The 21,783-nt window shown below is 38.5% G+C and overlaps 1 protein-coding gene across 6 annotated transcripts in view; it reads right to left on the reverse strand.

Annotated features, from left to right (window-relative positions):
• The window catches only part of DUSP14 (dual specificity phosphatase 14), a 103,235-nt gene extending 83,840 nt beyond the window's left edge, over positions 1–19,395 (reverse strand). For 5 of the 6 annotated variants that reach the window (XM_053706901.1, XM_053706895.1, XM_053706897.1 and 2 more), the window contains exon 1: positions 19,123–19,307. The gene's annotated coding sequence lies outside the window, so the exon portion shown is untranslated. The other variant, XM_053706899.1, reaches the window with a different exon arrangement.
• Positions 19,396–21,783: the final 2,388 nt, after the last annotated feature.

Raw genomic sequence — 21,783 nt, forward strand, 5'->3', positions numbered from 1 at the left:
TTGCGCCAAAAAAGTCTGCGCCAAGAATGACGCAATAAAATGAAGCATTTTCAGCCCCCGCGAGCCTAACAGCCCACAGGGAAAAGTCAAATTTTTAAGGTAAGAAAAAAAGATTGATTCAAATGCATTATCCCAAATATGAAACTGACTGTCTGAAAATAAGGAATGTTGAACATCCTGAGTCAAGGCAAATAAATGTTTGAATACATATATTTAGAACTTTATTAAAAAAGTGCCCAACCATAGCTTAGAGTGTCACAGAAAATAAGACTTACTTACCCCAGGACACTCATCTACATGTTGTAGAAAGCCAAACCAGTACTGAAACGAAAATCAGCCGAGGTAATGGTATATATATAAGAGTATATGGTATATATATAAGAGTATATCGTCGATCTGAAAAGGGAGGTAAGAGATGAATCTCTACGACCGATAACAGAGAACCTATGAAATAGACCCCGTAGAAGGAGATCATTGAATTCAAATAGGCAATACTCTCCTCACATCCCTCTGACATTCACTGCACGCTGAGAGGAAAACCGGGCTCCAACCTGCTGCGGAGCGCATATCAACGTAGAATCTAGCACAAACTTACTTCACCACCTCCATAGGAGGCAAAGTTTGTAAAACTGATTTGTGGGTGTGGTGAGGGGTGTATTTATAGGCATTTTGAGGTTTGGGAAACGTTGCCCCTCCTGGTAGGAATGTATATCCCATACGTCACTAGCTCATGGACTCTTGCTAATTACATGAAAGAAACTAAGATTTCCCTCGTGCCAAATCCAACGTGCCTTTTGTGTGAAAAGCCAGACTAAATTGATAAAATAATTTATGTTGATTCTTGGGGGTAGATTTACCAAGCAACGGATGGTGCTGTCTACCCCTGTACTTTCCGTTCATAGGGAAATAATAATGTTAATATTTGCATCCTTAATATTTATGCTCTGTTTCCTTCTCAATCATATAGTCATATCTTTTGTAAAGAAAATAAGGACTGCATCTAAAATATGCTTAGTAAAAGTATTATGTGAGAATTATTAGATTTAAAAAATAACTAATGTGCTTTGAAGAGGTTAGCTTATAAAGATTTCCGTTTTAATGCTATAACGTTTCATATTTTAAATAATTACACGTTAAAAAAAAATCATATCTATTACAAATTCTACTGGTGATCAGTTCTGTTAGGAATACTTTCTAGTTTAAGAAACTATCGCCTAGATTACGAATTTGGCGTTAGCCTTAAAAAGCAGCGTTGAGAGGTCCCAACGCTGCTTTTTAACGCCCGCTGGTATTACGAGTCTGACAGGTACAGGTGTACCGCAAACTTTTCTTCGAGGCTACCACAAATCCCTTTACTTCAATTGCGTATCCTATATTTTTAATGGGATTTGCCTAACGCCGGTATTACGAGTCTTGGAAGAAGTGAGCGGTAGACCCTCTCCTGTCAAGACTCCTACCGCATTTAAAAGTCAGTTGTTAAGAGTTTTATGGGCTAACGCCGGAACATAAAGCTCTTAACTAAAGTGCTAACAAGTACACTAACACCCATAAACTACCTATTAACCCCTAAAACGAGGCCCCCCACATCGCAAACACTTAAATAAATATTTTTAACCCCTAATCTGCCGACTGGACATCGCCGCCACCTACATTATACCAATGAACCCCTAATCTGCTGCCCCTAACATCGCCGACACCTACATTATATTTATTAACCCCTAATCTGCCGCCGCCGCCACCTAACTACAATTATAAACCCCTAATCTGCTGACCGGACATCGCCGCCACTTTAATAAATGTATTAACCCCTAAACCTAAGTCTAACCCCCCTAACTTAAATATAATTTAAATTCTACGAAATTAATTTAACATAATTAAATAAATTATTCCTATTTAAAACTAAATACTTACCGATAAAATAAACCCTAAGCTAGCTACAATATAACTAATAGTTACATTGTATCTAGCTTATGATTTATTTTTATTTTACAGGCAACTTTGTATTTATTTTAACTAGGTACAATAGTTATTAAATAGTTATTAACTATTTAATAACTTCCTAGTTAAAATAAATACAAATATACCTGTAAAATAAATCCTAACCTAAGTTACAATTACACCTAACACTACACTAACATTAAATAAATTACCTAAACTACCTACAATTAATTACAATTAAATAAACTAAATTACAGAAAATAAAAAAAGAATTACAAGAATTTTAAACTAATTGCACCTACTCTAATCCCCCTAATAAAATAAAAAAGCCCCCCAAAATACTAAAATTTCCCTACCTTATACTAAATTACAAATAGCCCTTAAAAGGGCCTTTTGCGGGGCATTGCCCCAAAGTAATCAGCTCTTTTACCTGTAAAAAAAAAATACAATACCCCCCCAACATTAAAACCCACCACCCACACACCACTACTCTAAAACCCACCCAATCCCCCCTTAAAAAAACCTAACACTAAGAACTGAAGATCACCCTACCTTGAGCCGTCTTCACCCAGCCGGGCACAAGTGGTCCTATCAGCCAATCGGAATTAAGGTAGGACAAATCCTATTGGCTGATGTTATCAGCCAATCGGATTGAAGTGCAATCCGATTGGCTGATCCAATCAGCCAATAGAATTCAAGGTCAATCCTATTGGCTGATTGCATCAGCCAATAGGATTTTTCCTACCTTAATTCCGATTGACTGATTCTATCAGTCAATCGGAATTCAAGGGACGCCATCTTGGATGACGTTATTTAAAGGAACCTTCATTCTTCGTTAGGACTTCATTTGAAGAGGATGCTCCGCGTCGGCTGGATTGAAGATGGACCCGCTCCGCTCTGGAAGGATGAAGATAGAAGATGCCGCCTGGATGAAGCCTTCTGCCGTCTGGAGGACCTCTTCTACCCCAATCGGATGAAGACTTCTGCCGTATGGAGGACAACTTGTGCCCGGCTGGGTGAAGACGGTGCATTATAAAAGGACAATGCAATTGCACTTACCCTAATTTTTTTTTTTTTTAAATAATTTTTTTATTGAAGTTAAAGCATATATCATCACAACAAGGACTCGCCCTAAGGCCAAAGTTACAACAAAGAAAATAATACATTGTCTATACAAAGGTATTATTAAGTAAGCAATATGTATATATATTTCAAATCTGGATATGAAGATAGACAATATCTTAGGCGAGATGAGATAGAACTTCATTTTATATTATCAGCGCATGAGCTCCACATTCTAATAGTATTTTACCTAAGATCAAAATATCAGCCTGTGGAGATTTAACATGAGAATCAGCCACTCTTGGGCCGAGAGATATAGGGGGGAGGGGGATATTCAGCGGGTAAGCACCGCTATGCGAATAGGGAAAGGAGGTGGGGGGACGGAGCCATATATAAATGTAATTAACATAGGGTGCCTGGAGTGGGCTTAGAAGTGCCCGATCGTAGAGATCGTGTGTTATTTAAGTCTAAGTATTGTCAATGTACCTTACAATATATATGAAACTAAGTGGGGAAGTTACTAAAGACTCCTGTAGTTACATATAGGCTAAGGATTAGATGGGTTGCAGAAGGGTTGTTTTAAGTTGCAAAATGTATGTGTCTATATGAGATGGAGCAGATGCTTTATTGTCTGGACTAGTAGCTGTTGTCTTGGGTATAAATATCCAGTTATTGGCATATGTCAAGACTTATGTGTTGTCGTGTAGCAAACAATCCATCTATCTTAGTACATTTGAGAAATATTTTAAGCATATCTAAGACTTAGAAAACATGAGGAAACCATAACAAAACAGACAGCATATAACACAAGAATTGTATATCAATTAGCCAACATAAACAGATACCTGTAGGTCTATGAATAGACTTGAGTCTATATAACACTATAAAAAGAATAAGGAGTACTCCTCTTGTGTTAAGACAGTAGTTCTATAGGGAAATTATGCATCCCTCTGCATACCAACTTAGTGAAACCCTATGACTTTAGACATATAGTATATAACCAAGATTTAGATGGACTTAGGATAAGTAGAAAATAGTTAAACAGTTGTATAATATGACGGCCATAATCTACCCATGTTAGTGTAGAGCGACATGTGGTATGATAGATTGTGCAACAGTAGTATACGTGACCATTTTCACCAAAAGAAAACTAATGCACGAGAAAATGGACAGTGGTGTCCGTTATACATTGAGGTCCAGTGACTACCAAACAATCCATGATTGACCTGTAGCATATAGTATACAAAAAGAGGGAATGAGAAGAGGGATCAGGTCCCATTGCTAATAGGAGGATGTGTGTGCCATAAGCTGCACTAAATGCTGCGTGTCTTTCTGAGTTTTAAAAATATAGAGTAAGCCTATCTAGCTTAGGAGCCCCCGTTTGCAGGTTGCTAGCAATAAGGTTATATCCTATATTTATTATTTAGTATCATCTCAGATACACATGAGTTAATGTATAACAACGCAGTGTTAAAGGAGCTGACATTAAACTGAAGTACAAAAGCCAGCCAATACACTATAGCGGAGTTTCTTATCCCATATACTAAAGGAGGCTGCGGTATATTGGAAGGCACCATTGTCTTGTTTAACTCCTAAACCTTATGTTAGTGATAGAATATCAGTCACAGAAAATCAATAGTGCTTAATGTGGCATTCTGCTAAATATATGACCTTTTATGTAGTTAGTTAATATAGCAGTATAACCAATCTAGTGCTAGCACCAATGCTACTGGACATTTAGGGGTAATGGCGCCGTCTTAAACAATATCATATATGTAGATAATACATATAGTTGCAGTGCAATACAACGTTCCACTGCAAAAACATATATTTAAAACTAAGATATAAATGGTATAAATGGTTTCAGCTAGTGCAGAAAAATTAGGTCATAACACAGGAGAATTAAACAAGTTAGTATACTGATAGGGAGTAAAAACTATGATGAACTTTTAGGCTAGAAAGTAAGGTCAGTACAATATGCATATCATGACAGGGTAGGTGCCATAGCAAAGTATATATCAGGATGTAAAGACTCACAGGTGCTTGTGGAACATTTCAAACACCCAAGCCCATATGCTCCTGGGTGTAGTAACTGTATAGGTACTTTTGGGAAAAACCCCCACTGTCCTGAAAACAAGTTAAATATAGAATGCTTATGGAAGTGTAACGAACAACAATAACAACATCAAACAAAATATTATGAACTGGCACTATACATCATAAATAAGCATGTAGCTAGTGTCTGTTTCTTTAAATGATTTTAGACCACTTCATAGTGTTCCCAATAAGGGAGAAAGTTTCCAGAAGGTTGCCATTAGACCTGTGCATTCTTATCTGTACATCGGCACACTGGGGGAGTAGTACTTAGCTACCACTCGATTCCAGCCCTTATGAGATTTAAGCCGATCCTGCACTGTTTCCCTTCTTGCTTCATGTCACTGATTTAGCTACCAAGCAGGTACTTATTAGGCTGGGGAGAGCCAGTGTTAGAACTGAAATCGCGGGAAATCCCGCTGCAATCTGAGGGCACAGAAGAGTTCACGGATACCCAAATTAGCCCCTCCGGTAGGCAGCCTGTGGTTAGGCCGAAATAATAAGCAGAAAGTTAACCTCCAGGATCAAAGGTGCTCCTCAGCCATCCAGTGGGGATCATATAAGTCAGCCATCGGGTTCTCTGTCCCAAACTCAGAGCGTGCGCTAGTGGACTGAGCGCAGGGAGAAAGCAGTGTGGCCCCAAATTATGTTTAAGCGGCACCAAATGGGTAGATGGCCCGCAATCTCCTTGGCTGGGAGCTATAAAGCAGATGCAGGGGCCAATGGCCTCCGGGCTATCCTCACCTCCATGCCGGGCCGTCACAATCAGTGAGCGAGGGGACTCTTCTAGTTGCCCTTGATGCTTCTCTGCGGTGCCTGTAGTCCCTGCTATGCTGGATGTTGGCGTTATTAGCCGACCTAGGCAGGGAGGGTGAAGGAGCAGGGAGCGCTGTTGTTCCGCGGCCTGTAAGTGTCCCGCTGACTTAGACACAGCTGCCTCTATTTGGACCCGGTCAGCTAGGTATGTTTGTGGCAGACTGATGCCGGGTAGAATTATAGCTGGATGTCGACTGGTGCGCTTGTCTTGCAGTGTCTCAGACGAGTGTAGAGTAGATGGCAAGTCAGCCATGTGGGTGTCGTGTCTGAGTAGGTGAGCAGCGCCATCTTGGCTGCGGAGCTCCACAATGCTGGCTCTTAGACTTCCAAAATGATTGTTAGCTTTAACAATCAGTTCTTCCAGGATAGAAATAAGGTGTGCAGAAGGTTCTCCCATCTTAAGAGCTTGATATATAAAGTGTTAAAGTTCTTAAAATACCATAGATAAAGATTTTAATACCCAGATCTCAGGAGCTCAGTAAAAACACGTCTTTCCTCTGTGACAGTTGGCTCCGCCCCCGCACTTACCCTAAATTTTAAATGAGCAATAGATTTTCTTTTCTAACAAATTGAAACACCTTTCTTTAATTTACTGACCTTGTGTATCATGTGATAGGCTTGAGCCAATCACAGACTCATATACGTATACATCATGATCTCTTGCACATGCTCAGTAAGAGCTGTTGCCTTGTAAAGTGTGCATATAAAAAGATGTGTGCACAATTTTATAAAAGAAGCACACTGTAAAGTCTTTTATAAACTACATGCTCTGAATCATGAAAGATTTATTTTGACTTTGTATTTAAAATCAATATGTTAATCACAGAACAAAAGCACACAGGCCATCTCAAAAGGAATTGGTTAGCAGCCAATATGAAAACAATAGTATCATCCAAACACTGACACCATATACAAGGCAGACATGGTTTAAATTTTAGCTGCATAGTCAAGAAATAGAGGGAGAGATGGACTGATGTATCGCTGCAGAATCTGTTGTTGCTCTACAAATTATTATTATTTTTTATTATTATTAATAATATACATGGATTTTTTTTTTTTATTAGTTTACATTTAAATTTATTAAACATTACAGTGGATGTAGAGGGTCATAAGATCCTTCAATTCAAATAGGAGATTCTCCTCTTTGCAATGAGTTGCTATGTCTATATAGCTTTAATGTTGATTGGGATGGAAGCATAGTTTAAGAGATCTCCCTTATTTATTACATTAAAAAGAGAAGATTCATATAAACCTTTAGGTTGCAAGGGGCTGAGGTATGGATTTTTGTACTATAAATGTTCAAGCATTAAATGGGGAGGGATATTTTCAACCTATTGCCCCACTCCCATAGCTATGCATATATGGTGCTTTTCTATAAATATACATACAGTATATGAAATACTGTATTATGATATAAATTATTATTTAGCATTAGTAAAAACGTATAAGTATTCATTTAAAAAAGTACTTTTTCTTCTACATTAGGGTCCGATAATCTATAGCTCTCCCCTCTGATCTAAACAGTCTCATCAGTACTGCAAGGTCTCTTAAAAAAAATTCAAAGGCAAATTTTACATTTAGTGCAATTTATATATATTTGTAGGATTAGAAGGAGGTGTACAATTCAATATCATTCTCAAAAAAAGCCCTCAAAGATTTTATATGCTTTCTCTCCATGCCAACACCTTTTGTTTTTTTAAATTATTTTTATTGAAAGAGGATTTGCAAAAATACATGAGAGTCAATAAGAGATACATTACATTGCGCAGTGTGCATTGGTCAAATAGTAGTCATCTTATTATCACAGGTGTGGCCGGACTTAGTCAGCAGGGATAGGCATGAGCCAAGGCTGCGGCGGACATTTTCTAAAGTAAAGACCTTTAGTGAAGGACACCAAGGTACATTTACAATTAAAACTATTATTTTTTAGTGCTGAATTTTATTATACTGATGCAGATACCACTGATCCTATAACCAGCCCTTGTCTGGCTATATACATGTGCCAGTGTCACTTCTGTGTCTTTGTATATAGCTGGGTGTTATACAGATGCAGAAGATACACATCCAGTATTTCACTCAGGCTTTATTTATTCCATAACTTATCACCCAATATTGCTAGCAGTCTCTTGACAAGCCACTAACTTTATTCTCACTAAATATTTTCCCTTTCCTATTATTTAATCAGAAAGAAAAGATATACTAAGGTTATGATTCACAACCTTACTATATCTTTTCTTTCTATTTAAATACTACTTATAATAAACCTCAGGTGCTGGTTAAAGTGCTTTACCTTTGCATATAAAGCTCCAGGGACACAGTGGCAGCTTGCTTCTTGAATCTTCCCTCTCTCTCTGTCTCACTCAGAGTCATTTTCTAGTACTAAGCGGCATCATGTGGGAGTGGCCACAACCCTGCAAAACGTGGCGCCGCATGTGTTAAGGAGGAGTCAGGACCAGTATTCATCTATCTTACTCCTCCCTCCCCACAGCAAAATGGGCGGCGGACACTGCAAGGGCCAGTCACGGACACCAGTGTCCGTGTACGGACACCTTGCCTATCCCTGTTAGTCAGTCTGAGTTTTACAGTCACTTTGCAAGGTTTTATATTATATATAAATTTAAAACAATAAACAGAAATGAAACAATAACTCAACAACAAATATCAGCAAGTTTCCTGTTAGATTGTGTAACATAACTGGTGAGAGTTCTATTTGCAATCGATTCCAGCGACGGGGACCCAGGTAGTGAGAGTGAGAGGGGGGATTTAAAAAAAAGAAAAAGGAAGGGGGGGTGAAAGGATAGGTAAGGTCATCTATAATTATCCCTAAGTTACCTGTCACTCGGGGGCAAATGTGTGACCACTCTCCACGTAGTGAGCCTTCTAAAAAAACAGTAGTGGCCAGCACGTTTTTGATCGTTAGGCCCTTAGAAGTTTTTTTAGGGATGTGCATTTGGCAGTTTTGTTAGCTGATGAATGCAGGAGGTGGTAGAGACGGATTTCTTCTTGTGAAAATGCAATACACTTAGATGTGTTGCACTTTCACAAGAAAAAATCCTTCACCGAAAAAATCAGAATGCAGTGAGAGACAGCAATCTTCTCAATATGGCAGCTAACGAAACTGCCGAATGCACATCTTGTGTTTTTTAATATACACTAAAAAGAAATTACGTTTTTTCCCGTATTCCATTCTAGAAATATGTTACCTAAAATACTCTATATAAAAAAATTATATGAATTTGCACATTCAATTTTACTTTTATTTGAAGGGATACTAAATGCAGGCCACCAATCAGGAAGTGCTATCCAGGGTGCTGAACCAAAAATGGGCCGGCTCGTAAGCTTACATTCCTGCTTTTTCAAATAGAGATACCAAGGCCTAGATTTGGAGTTCGGCGGTAAAAGGGCTGTTAACGCTCCGCGGGCTTTTTTCTGGCCGCACCATAAAATTAACTCTGGTATCGAGAGTTCAAACAAATGCTGCGTTAGGCTCCAAAAAAGGAGCGTAGAGAATTTTTACCGCAAATGCAACTCTCGATACCAGAGTTGCTTACGGACGCGGCCGGCCTCAAAAACGTGCTCGTGCACGATTCTCCCATAGGAAACAATGGGGCTGTTTGAGCTGAAAAAAAACCTAACACCTGCAAAAAAGCAGCGTTCAGCTCCTAACGCAGCCCCATTGTTTCCTATGGGGAAACACTTCCTATGTCTGCACCTAACACCCTAACATGTACCCCGAGTCTAAACACCCCTACCCTTACACTTATTAACCCCTAATCTGCCGCCCCCGCTATCGCTGACCCCTGCATATTTTTTTAACCCCTAATCTGCCGCTCCGTAAACCGCCGCAACCTACGTTCTCCCTATGTACCCCTAATCTGCTACCCCTAACACCGCCGACCCCTATATTATATTTATTAACCCCTAACCTGCCCCCCACAACGTCGCCGACACCTGCCTACACTTATTAACCCCTAATCTGCCGAGCGGACCTGAGCGCTACTATAATAAAGTTATTAACCCCTAATCCGCCTCACTAACCCTATCATAAATAGTATTAACCCCTAATCTGCCCTCCCTAACATCGCCGACACCTAACTTCAATTATTAACCCCTAATCTTCCGATCGGAGCTCACCGCTATTCTAATAAATGGATTAACCCCTAAAGCTAAGTCTAACCCTAACACTAACACCCCCCTAAGTTAAATATAATATTTATCTAACGAAATAAATTAACTCTTATTAAATAACTTATTCCTATTTAAAGCTAAATACTTACCTGTAAAATAAATCCTAATATAGCTACAATATAAATTATAATTATATTATAGCTATTTTAGGATTAATATTTATTTTACAGGCAACTTTGTAATTATTTTAACCAGGTACAATAGCTATTAAATAGTTAAGAACTATTTAATAGTTACCTAGTTAAAATAATAACAAATTTACCTGTAAAATAAATCCTAACCTAAGTTATAATTAAACCTAACACTACCCTATCAATAAAATAATTAAATAAACTACCTACAATTACCTACAATTAACCTAACAATACACTATCAATAAATTAATTAAACACAATTCCTACAAATAAATACAATTAAATAAACTAGCTAAAGTACAAAAAATAAAAAAGAACTAAGTTACAGAAAATAAAAAAATATTTACAAACATAAGAAAAATCTTACAACAATTTTAAACTAATTACACCTACTCTAAGCCCCCTAATAAAATAACAAAGACCCCCAAAATAAAAAATTCCCTACCCTATTCTAAATTTAAAAAGTTACAAGCTCTTTTACCTTACCAGCCCTGAACAGGGCCCTTTGCGGGGCATGCCCCAAGAATTTCAGCTCTTTTGCCTGTAAAAAAAAACATACAATACCCCCCCCCCCCAACATTACAACCCACCACCCACATACCCCTAATCTAACCCAAACCCCCCTTAAATAAACCTAACACTAAGCCCCTGAAGATCTTCCTACCTTGTCTTCACCATCCAGGTATCACCGATCCGTCCTGGCTCCAAGATCTTCATCCAACCCAAGCGGGGGTTGGCGATCCATAATCCGGTCCAGAAGAGGCTCCAAAGTCTTCCTCCTATCCGGCAAGAAGAGGACATCCGGACCGGCAAACATCTTCTCCAAGCGGCATCTTCGATCTTCTTCCATCCGGAGCGAAGCGGCAGGATCCTGAAGACCTCCAGCGCGGAACATCCATCCGGACCGACGACTGAACGACGAATGACTGTTCCTTTAAGGGACGTCATCCAAGATGGCGTCCCTCGAATTCCGATTGGCTGATAGGATTCTATCAGCCAATCGGAATTAAGGTAGGAATTTTCTGATTGGCTGATGGAATCAGCCAATCAGAATCAAGTTCAATCCGATTGGCTGATCCAATCAGCCAATCAGATTGAGCTTGCATTCTATTGGCTGTTCCGATCAGCCAATAGAATGCGAGCTCAATCTGATTGGCTGATTGGATCGGCCAATCGGATTGAACTAGATTCTGATTGGCTGATTCCATCAGCCAATCAGAAAATTCCTACCTTAATTCCGATTGGCTGATAGAATCCTATCAGCCAATCGGAATTCGAGGGACGCCATCTTGGATGACGTCCCTTAAAGGAACAGTCATTCGTCGTTCAGTCGTCGGTCCGGATGGATGTTCCGCGCTGGAGGTCTTCAGGATCCTGCCGCTTCGCTCCGGATGGAAGAAGATCGAAGATGCCGCTTGGAGAAGATGTTTGCCGGTCCGGATGTCCTCTTCTTGCCGGATAGGAGGAAGACTTTGGAGCCTCTTCTGGACCGGATTATGGATCGCCAACCCCCGCTTGGGTTGGATGAAGATCTTGGAGCCAGGACGGATCGGTGATACCTGGATGGTGAAGACAAGGTAGGAAGATCTTCAGGGGCTTAGTGTTAGGTTTATTTAAGGGGGGTTTGGGTTAGATTAGGGGTATGTGGGTGGTGGGTTGTAATGTTGGGGGGGGGTATTGTATGTTTTTTTTTACAGGCAAAAGAGCTGAAATTCTTGGGGCATGCCCCGCAAAGGGCCCTGTTCAGGGCTGGTAAGGTAAAAGAGCTTGTAACTTTTTTAATTTAGAATAGGGTAGGGCATTTTTTATTTTGGGGGGCTTTGTTATTTTATTAGGGGGCTTAGAGTAGGTGTAATTAGTTTAAAATTGTTGTAATATTTTTCTTATGTTTGTAAATATTTTTTTATTTTCTGTAACTTAGTTCTTTTTTATTTTTTGTACTTTAGCTAGTTTATTTAATTGTATTTATTTGTAGGAATTGTGTTTAATTTATTTATTGATAGTGTAGTGTTAGGTTAATTGTAGGTAATTGTAGGTAGTTTATTTAATTATTTTATTGATAGGGTAGTGTTAGGTTTAATTATATCTTAGGTTAGGATTTATTTTACAGGTAAATTTGTTATTATTTTAACTAGGTAACTATTAAATAGTTCTTAACTATTTAATAGTTATTGTACCTGGTTAAAATAATTACAAAGTTGCCTGTAAAATAAATATAAATCCTAAAATAGCTATAATATAATTATAATTTATATTGTAGCTATATTAGGATTTATTTTACAGGTAAGTATTTAGCTTTAAATAGGAATAAGTTATTTAATAAGAGTTAATTTATTTCGTTAGATTAAAATTATATTTAAGTTAGGGGGTGTTAGTGTTAGGGTTAGACTTAGCTTTAGGGGTTAATACATTTATTAGAATAGCGGTGAGGTCCGCTCGGCAGATTAGGGGTTAATAATTGAAGGTAGCTGTCGGCGATGTTAGGGAGGGCAGATTAGGGGTTAATACTATTTATGATAGGGTTAGTGATGCGGATTAGGGGTTAATAACTTTATTATAGTAGCGCTCAGGTCCGCTCGGCAGATTAGGGGTTAATAAGTGTAGGCAGGTGTCGGCGACGTTGAGGGGGGCAGATTAGGGGTTAATAAATATAATATAGGGGTCGGCGGTGTTAGGGGTAGCAGATTAGGGGTACATAGGGATAACGTAGGTGGCGGCGCTTTGCGGTCGGAAGATTAGGGGTTAATTATTTTAAGTAGCTGGCGGCGACGTTGTGGGGGGCAGGTTAGGGGTTAATAAATGTAATACAGGGGTCGGCGGGGTTAGGGGCAGCAGATTAGGGGTACATAAGTATAACGTAGGTGGCGGTCGGCAGATTAGGGGTTAAAAATTTTAATCGAGTGGCGGCGATGTGGGGGGAGCTCGGTTTAGGGGTACATAGGTAGTTTATGGGTGTTAGTGTACTTTAGGGTACAGTAGTTAAGAGCTTTATGAACCGGCGTTAGCCAGAAAGCTCTTAACTCCTGCTATTTTCAGGCGGCTGGAATCTTGTCGTTAGAGCTCTAACGCTCACTTCAGAAACGACTCTAAATACCAGCGTTAGAAAGATCCCATTGAAAAGATAGGCTACGCAAATGGCGTAGGGGGATCTGCGGTATGGAAAAGTCGCGGCTGAAAAGTGAGCGTTAGACCCTTTAATCACTGACTCCAAATACCAGCGGGCGGCCAAAACCAGCGTTAGGAGCCTCTAACGCTGGTTTTGACGGCTACCGCCGAACTCCAAATCTAGGCCCAAGAGAATAAAGAAAAATTGATAATAGGAGTAAATTAGAAAGTTGCTTAAAATTGCATGTTCTATCTGAATCACGAAATAAAAAAAAAATTGGGTTCAGTATCCCTTTAAGTCTCCTCCTATTAGATAGACTCTTTCCTTATCTTAGTCGTTACTACAGCTAATCCTGCAAGGTTTTGTACCATACTATGGGGCCGATTTATTGGGGCCGATTTATTAAAGTGCGGACGGACATGATACGATATAGCGTATCATGTCCGCCACACATCAATAAATGTGATGTGATTCTTGTGAACTGCTTGTGCAATGGTGCCCCCTGCAGATTTGCAGCCAATCGGCCGCTAGCATGGGGTGTCAATCAGTATCACGCTATGTGGCGCCCTCTTTTTTACTTCTAATGTCAATCAGCTCTGCTCATATAGGATCGGGCTGATTGATGTCCGCAGCCTCAGAGCAGGCAGACAAGTTATGGAGCAGCGGTCTTTAGACCACGGCTTCATAACTACTGTTTCCGGCGAGCCTGAAGGCTCCCACGGAAATAGGGGCATTCCATTCGGAGCTTGATAATTCGGCTCCTATATATAAAGTTAGAGCAAAAAGCTTAACATTGACATAACGGGAATTGATATGACTCAAAATATCTCTAAGGTGTCAGTCTCCAACAGATTAATTGAATTAAATATGAAATGAATACAAAGGTGGTATCTTGCCCCCTTTGGAATGAATACATTATTTCCTTCTGCGAGTGACAAATGCTAGAGATGCAAGGCATTTTCTGGCCACGTCACACATTTGGTGGCAATGCCCGATCATTCATCCCAATTGGGAAAATATTGCAGCTAAAACATCTAAACTGATAGAAGTTATCCCACCAGCCGCACCTAGCTTGTAGCTGTTTAACAAGACCCCTACTAAATTACCCACACTTAAAGTAACCTTTTTTTAATTTACAGCCAGCAATTGCATAAAAGCCCTTCTAGCAACAAACTGGAAAAATAAAGATCTCCCCCACAGTTGCTAATTGACTACACTAATTTCATTACACCTTAGGTCTAGAAGAATTAAATGGACATGAAACCCAAATTTTTTCTTTCAAGATTTAGAAAAAGAGCACGTAATTTTAAACAAACTTTCTAATTTATTTCTATTATCTAATTTGTTTCATTCTCGTGATATCCTTTGCTGAAAAGCATATCTAGATAGGCTGAGTAGCTGCTGATTGGTGGCTGCACATAGATGCCTCATGTGATTGGCTCACCCATGTGCATTGCTATAGGATAGCTCAAGAATGAAGTAAAGCAGATAATAGAAGTAAATTGGAATGTTGTTTAAAATTGTATTCTCTGAATCTGAATCTGAATCATGAAAGAAATGTTTGGGTTTAGTGCCCCTTTAAATATAAAAGAGGGCCTATTTATCTATAAATGAGAACAATGTGGGATACTTGTAAGTCCCAGATAGTGGTCACTTTATGGGAGCAAGGCCATATGAAGAATGGATCATTTGGGACCTAATTGTGCTTTACAAAGCTAGTTTATAGACAGGAACCGATGAGGGTCTTGAGAAGATTACTATAACAATTTTATGTTATTTTGTTCTCTTTATTGAACAAAAATGTAAGTTCAGCTATGTTCTAATGATATCTTCTATATAATCTATGATATTTATGTATTTAAAGTAATCTTTTGTTTTCTTCTCAAATAAAGCTGATTATAAAAAAAAAAAGTAAGCTAATGTCTTCTGAATATATAACATAATAAAGTAGAATATATTAAAGGGACATGAAACCCACATTTTCTGTTGGGCTTCTTACTGAACCATTGATCAAGGCCCCCCTTTGACCTGTGCACATTTTGTCCGAGTGACTAAAATGTGTGTGTTCTTGAGTGTAGTGAAACTTAAAGACACATACACAAAAAACACACATACAGAAAAACAGATGTACTAAGACACACACTCACCCACAGAAATTAACACCCACACTGAGACACCCACAGAAACACGCAGGCACACACTCAAACAGCCACAGAAACACAATGAAAAAGAAAAAACACAGATATACACAGTTGACACACATGCAAAGATACACACACTACATTTAGCCACCAATCTGCAAGCGCTACCCAGGTGCTGAACCAAAAATGGGCCAGCTTTTAAGCTTTACATTCCGGATTTTCAAAAAAAGATTCCAAGAGAATGAAGAAAATTTGATAAGAGTAAATTACTGATAGCAATTTTAAGCAACTTTCTAATTGATAATAGGAGTAAATTAAAAAGTCGCTTAAAATTGCTGCTCTATCTGAAGCATTAAAGAAAAAATGTGGGTTTAGTGTCCCTTTAATACCACATCTCGAAGGCTTCCCCTTACCTCACACCCGTCCACTACATTTCAGATGACCACAGATGAAGAGGACTACAGAGAAAACATAATATAAGCAATGTGACTGGTAACAACAATATTAAACTAAATTGAACAAGGGTACAGATTTAAAGGCAAATTATTTTTTTTAATTTTTTTTTTTATTACCTGATTCTGATAATACAGGGTATAACCGTTTTACAAATTTGCTTAAAGTAAATGTAAACTTTCATGAATTAGTGGCCCAATTTTTAAAAATACTATTAAAAACAGGGGCACTTTCATTCATGAAAGTTTACATTGCAGTGTATTTTTACAAATACCTTTCTCTTTAGGAAAGCCGGATCAGCAATCCCCCGCCCGCTTCTCATTAAGTACTTACACAGCAATGACGAAACCTGTTTCCTCCAGTCACGGCGTGGCCTCACGAGATGGACGCTCCTGGAGGGGAAGCCATGAATGGAGGAAGCCGGTTTCATCATTGAGGTAAGTACAGAGGAGCTTTCTTAATAGAAAGGTAAGTATTTGTATAAATACGCTGCAATGTAAACTGTCATGAATGAAAGTGCCCCTGTTTTTAATGTATTTTTAAAAACCGGGCACTAATTCATGAAAGTTTACATTCACTTTAATTATCTTTTTTGAAGGAGCAGCACGGCACTACTGGGAGCTAGCTGAGCACATTTTGTGAGCCAATGACAAGAGGCATATATGTGCAGTCTCTAGTCAGCAGCTAGCTCCCAGTAGTACATTGTTGCTTTTCAACATTTAAAAATCGTATGTGCTATCTGAATCATGAAAGAATTTACTGTCACTTTAAAATGCTGGGGACATGACCCCCCCAAAAAAGGACTATCCCCGTAAAAAAAAACAGGACAGTTGGCAACTATGCTAATATGAGCATAATGATTGGGCTACTAACGTTTCCAGCTGAAACTATAGGACCCGCGATATAAGTATTCGGATAAATTAAAAATGTTTTACACATTTTAACCAAAAACTTGTAATACTTGATAATTATTGTTTGCATAATGCTGACTGCAAAATACAGCCCCCTCTCAAAATCAGTTGTGCTCGACTTGTAATCTATGCTATAAAGCATTAAATACTGTACATAAAAAAAAACATTTTAATCACATTCGATTTTAAGTTTCTAGGAAAATTTCATGTATGCAATAACAATAATAATATAGTCGTGCATGTAGCAAATTGTGCTACTGTTGCCGAGATGATCATTTTTAGTGCAACATGTCTGCGCTATTAGGCTAGATCTTAACTGAGTTGCTTAAATTAAGCCACACCATTATTAACCCTTACCACAACCTCACAGCTACAATTCATCTCCATAATTTCTATTAATCCTTACCACAACCTTTTAACAACCCACTGGATTTAAAAATATTTTACCTGTCTCATGGTGCCAACTGGTTGAATCTGTTTCAGAAAAAGTGGGTCAAGTTAGATTAGACTTATAAACATGGTGAAACTAAACATGCCCCATTTTTGCTACATACTGAAATAAAACGATATTGTAAAGTAAAAAAATATAAATATTTTGCAGTACTTACAGTTGTTACTATAAAATGTTACTATGAAAGTGTGCAGGTTACTTAACCGACCACACCCACTGACAGTATCCATTGATTTGCTTCACCACAAAACACCCACTGTAAATTGCATTCAATATAACAACAATATTAAATATTGTATTATTCACTCTAATATGTTACCTGTTCACAGAATTAAATCTTTAAAATCTTCTTCTGTACATTCAGATGCCACAATAAATAAAATTTAAAAAAAATAGTAAATATATATATATATATATATATATATATATATATATATATATATATACACACACACACACACACACACAGAGAAGTGCACTCACAGGAACAAACAACTGTCTCAATACCATTGTTAGCCTGTTTTATGGCGATTTACCACCTGGGTGCAGCTTTTTAGCCCAGTAATGCTTTTCAAAGAGTAAAACTTTCCTGTAGTATATCAGTCTGATCCCGCCTATTACGGTCAGTCCAGCACCAAAATACCAGGCAATTCAAATCTGAACAAGGAACACAGCAACCCCAGACGATCTATATATATATATATATATATATATATATATATATATATATATATATATATATATTGCGGCTAAAGTCAGATATTGGGTAATCCTAGGATTACCTGGGGTAAAACGGACATTACCCAAGCGGCTCTGGGTAAAGCCCGATGTATGATCATAAATCCCCTCAAAGTGCGGAGTCACTGCATTGAACATATATAGCATGCACTGTAATTCTTCATCTTCACTATCTTTTTTGCCTCCGTACATACACACACTCACCGTATGTACGTATGTATATACACCTAAAGTTGATTAGTCTGGGGTTCTAGCCCAAAACGAAAAAGTTACTAGTTCACTCAATGCTAAAGATAGGAAAAAGTTAAATTTCTTACTCGTCCGGGACTACATACCTACCTCACTCTGGAACAGGAGGGATGGACCGTTGGCAAGTATGCTGTACTTACGTTTTGTAAACCATTTTATCATCATTTGGCTTTTATTTATTACATTATAATTCACTGGACTTTAACAGTTTTAGCTGTTAAGAGTTAAACTACAATACTGTGTTGGCCTGAAGTAAATTAAACAGCAGAGAGAAACTTAATGCCTTCTTACATTTGACTTTTACATTCCTAACAAGTTACACTAGGTACTATACTAGGTCTCTCTATGAATATCTTTCTAGGCCAGCTGCACATTGTAGTTCAGTAACAATTTTAGAATCAAGCTTGCTATATATTTCTCAAACACGTATCTAAAACAAATTTTAGAATTGTATCAACAACTAATTTGAGGGAAACACATTATATATACTGTGTGTGTATATATGTATATAAATAAAGTAAAGTTGTTCACAAATAGTAAAGTAATATTGACATCCATTAGTGGTAACGGAGATCAAAAGCTTATCAATCTTAATGATAATATAAAAAAAAACCTGTGGATAAATAATAAAAAAAAAATAGTCACAACATCAGTCAAAATATCTGTGCACAAAGACAAACAAACGGCTGCTTTTGTTTAATTTTGTCTTTGTGTCACACCCAAGAATTTCACTTGCCAACAAGAAAACAATATGGTCTTAAACTGGGCCCTAGAATAAATAAAAATAAGCCAGTTTGAATAAACTCTTTAGAGTTTTTGTGTGTTTATTTGTTTATCTTACCATACTAGGTTGCCGCCCTTCTGTTTCTACGACATAATCCTCCAGCTGAACTGTAAAAATCATAACAATATACTTTTTTTTTCCCCTCTCGTTTAAACCCAAGGAAAAAGCACTGCAGTGGCAGCTACGGAGTGTTCTGCTGCTGATATTGAGAAAGCCAAGTCTTCAAAGGCCCCTCCCCTCCTACTCACAGTGTTAGCTGAAGCCCTGTTACCAAGATACAGGATTAGAAGCTCACGGTTGCTGGCTCTTTTATAGAGCAGAGCTCATGCAAGGCACTTTTTTCCCCGTCATTGCGTTTATACTTGCACACACAGTAATGCCCATCTCTCAACCCCCACCTCTGTGGCCAGTCAAATTTCCGCTGATGTCACTTGCATACAGTCTGCTGTCTATAAGACTTGAGGTGAACTCAGACAAGAAAGACATTTCTTTTCACCTGGGTTGTTATGGCAATGAAAGTTTATCTTGAACTATAAAATAAAAGCTGATAGCTTTATATTCTCCTGTGATTACATTAGCCATTACAACGGTATTATCCTAGCATAGACAGCGATTTAAAGGGACACACAGGTCAAAATGTAACTTTCATTATTCAGATAGAGCATGCAATTTTAAACAACTTTCCAAATTTACTTCCATTAACAAAATGTGCATAATCGTTATATATTTACACTTCTTGAGTCACCAGCTTCTACTGAGCATGTGCAAGAATTCACAGATTATGCGTTTATGCATTTGTGATTGGCTGATGGCTGTCACATGATACAGGAGGAGTGGAAATAGATATTACTTTGCAATTTGCCAGAAAAACATCTACTACTCACATGAAGTTCAGACTATGGAGCATTTTTAATAAGAAGTGGATGCTGCATAATCTGCCCGAAGTTTCCGGCGATCCGGAAACTGAAGTTGAGAAGCAGCGGACGCAATCATCCTGATCAGATACGATAGAGAAGATTGACACCCCCTGCTAGTGGCCGATTGACACCCCCTGCTAGTGGCCAAATGTGCAGGGGGCGGCATTGCACAAGCATTTCTTGTGAAATGCTTGTGCAATGTTAAATGCAGACAGCGTATGCTGTCTGCATTTTGTGATGCAGGGCGGACATGGTTCACTATAGCGAATCATATCCTCCCGGCGTTTAATAAATTGACCCCTAAGTGCTATTGCATTGTCTTTTTATCATGTATTTGTTATGGAAATCTACTGTACTTACTTGTCCTTTAAAAATTATAGTCAGCGTAAGTAATTAGAGAGACAGATGCATTTCAATGTGAAATAGGAGCATTTTTGCAATATACTTCCATTAGCAAAAATGCTTCTAGCAAAAGTTATTACTGTTTCTCTGTGGCATACGTACATATCAGGCAGCAGACGGCAGAATTCTATTTTGCTGTTAGGTGACATTTCCACCTCTTAGCCAATAGCCATGCGGGCCAGATGGCATTATGCCGGGTAGCTAGCACGCTATTTGCTAAGATCACCTGACAGCAAAATAGGGTCCTGCCGTTGGCTGCCTGAGGCATGACTGAAAGTCCCCTTTATTTGTTCCACTGGAAAAATCCTAGCATTTAAAAACGCTAGAATTTACTATCACTTTAACAAGAATGATTTAAATATATGTGAGAGGACTCATAATAAAGTTTGAAAATATGAATAAATTCCACTATACCGAACTTGTATATTTACTAAAATAAAAAGACAAAAAACAACATTCCAATTTTCTTTGCTGATATCTGGACACTCTACATCAGTTTGGAATGGCCAATAGATAGTTACAGGGAAAAAAATCACCATTTTGGGATTCAATAATAGCCTGGTTATTTTGGGTATTTAAAGGAACAATACATTAACATACTAGATGTGAGTGTGAAAATGTTTTGAATGCATTAACACCTTACATACTAAAACTGTTTTTTAATAACTCCTCTCACTTAGAGCAAGATTAATAGTGGAGCACTATTTATCGCTTTCACCGGAGTGCTAATTGTGCTACAAGTAAACTATTGTGTTTGTATTATGAGTTGAAAGTAAAAAGATATCACTCTCGCGCTAACCCAACGCACGCAGAAAGCCAAACCTATTCCACCATAGAAGTCAATGAAGCAAAAAAAGTGGAAAAAGAACCTAACAGCCCACTTGTTCGCAAACCTGATCCCATATTCACATGTGCGCTAACCTGGCATGAAAATATGAATAGTTCACATTCTAATGTTCTTCACTGTCACGAAACCGGGAGGGGTTCCCTTACCTGGGGGTCACTGAATCCAGTGGCTCAGTGTTCATGCAGGCGTTGGCACGGGTACCGGGTCGTACGTGCACACTGGGGGCATGCACAAGTTCTCCTGGTGTCATGGCAGCGCAGGAAGAGTTCAGAGATTACTTCCCTGTCAGCTGAATCTCCTATTGGTTCCTAAGGTTTTAGCTTCCATGTTTCCATGGCAGCAGGGGGCGTTCCTGATTCTTATGGGCATATAAAGCCTGGACAGTCCTCTAACTCAGTGCTAGGCTATTCTGCCTGTTTTTCCAGAGACCAAGATTTTTTTCCTTGTACTTTCCAATATACTGATCTCCTGGCTTTTGACCTTTGGCTTCTAATTTGACCTTGCTTCTTGCTGCCTGCCCTGACCTCGGATATCCTGACCAAGTCTCTTCTA

The sequence above is a fragment of the Bombina bombina genome, chromosome 3 (genome assembly GCF_027579735.1).
Source record: "Bombina bombina isolate aBomBom1 chromosome 3, aBomBom1.pri, whole genome shotgun sequence".
Classification (NCBI taxonomy): Eukaryota; Metazoa; Chordata; class Amphibia; order Anura; family Bombinatoridae; genus Bombina; species Bombina bombina.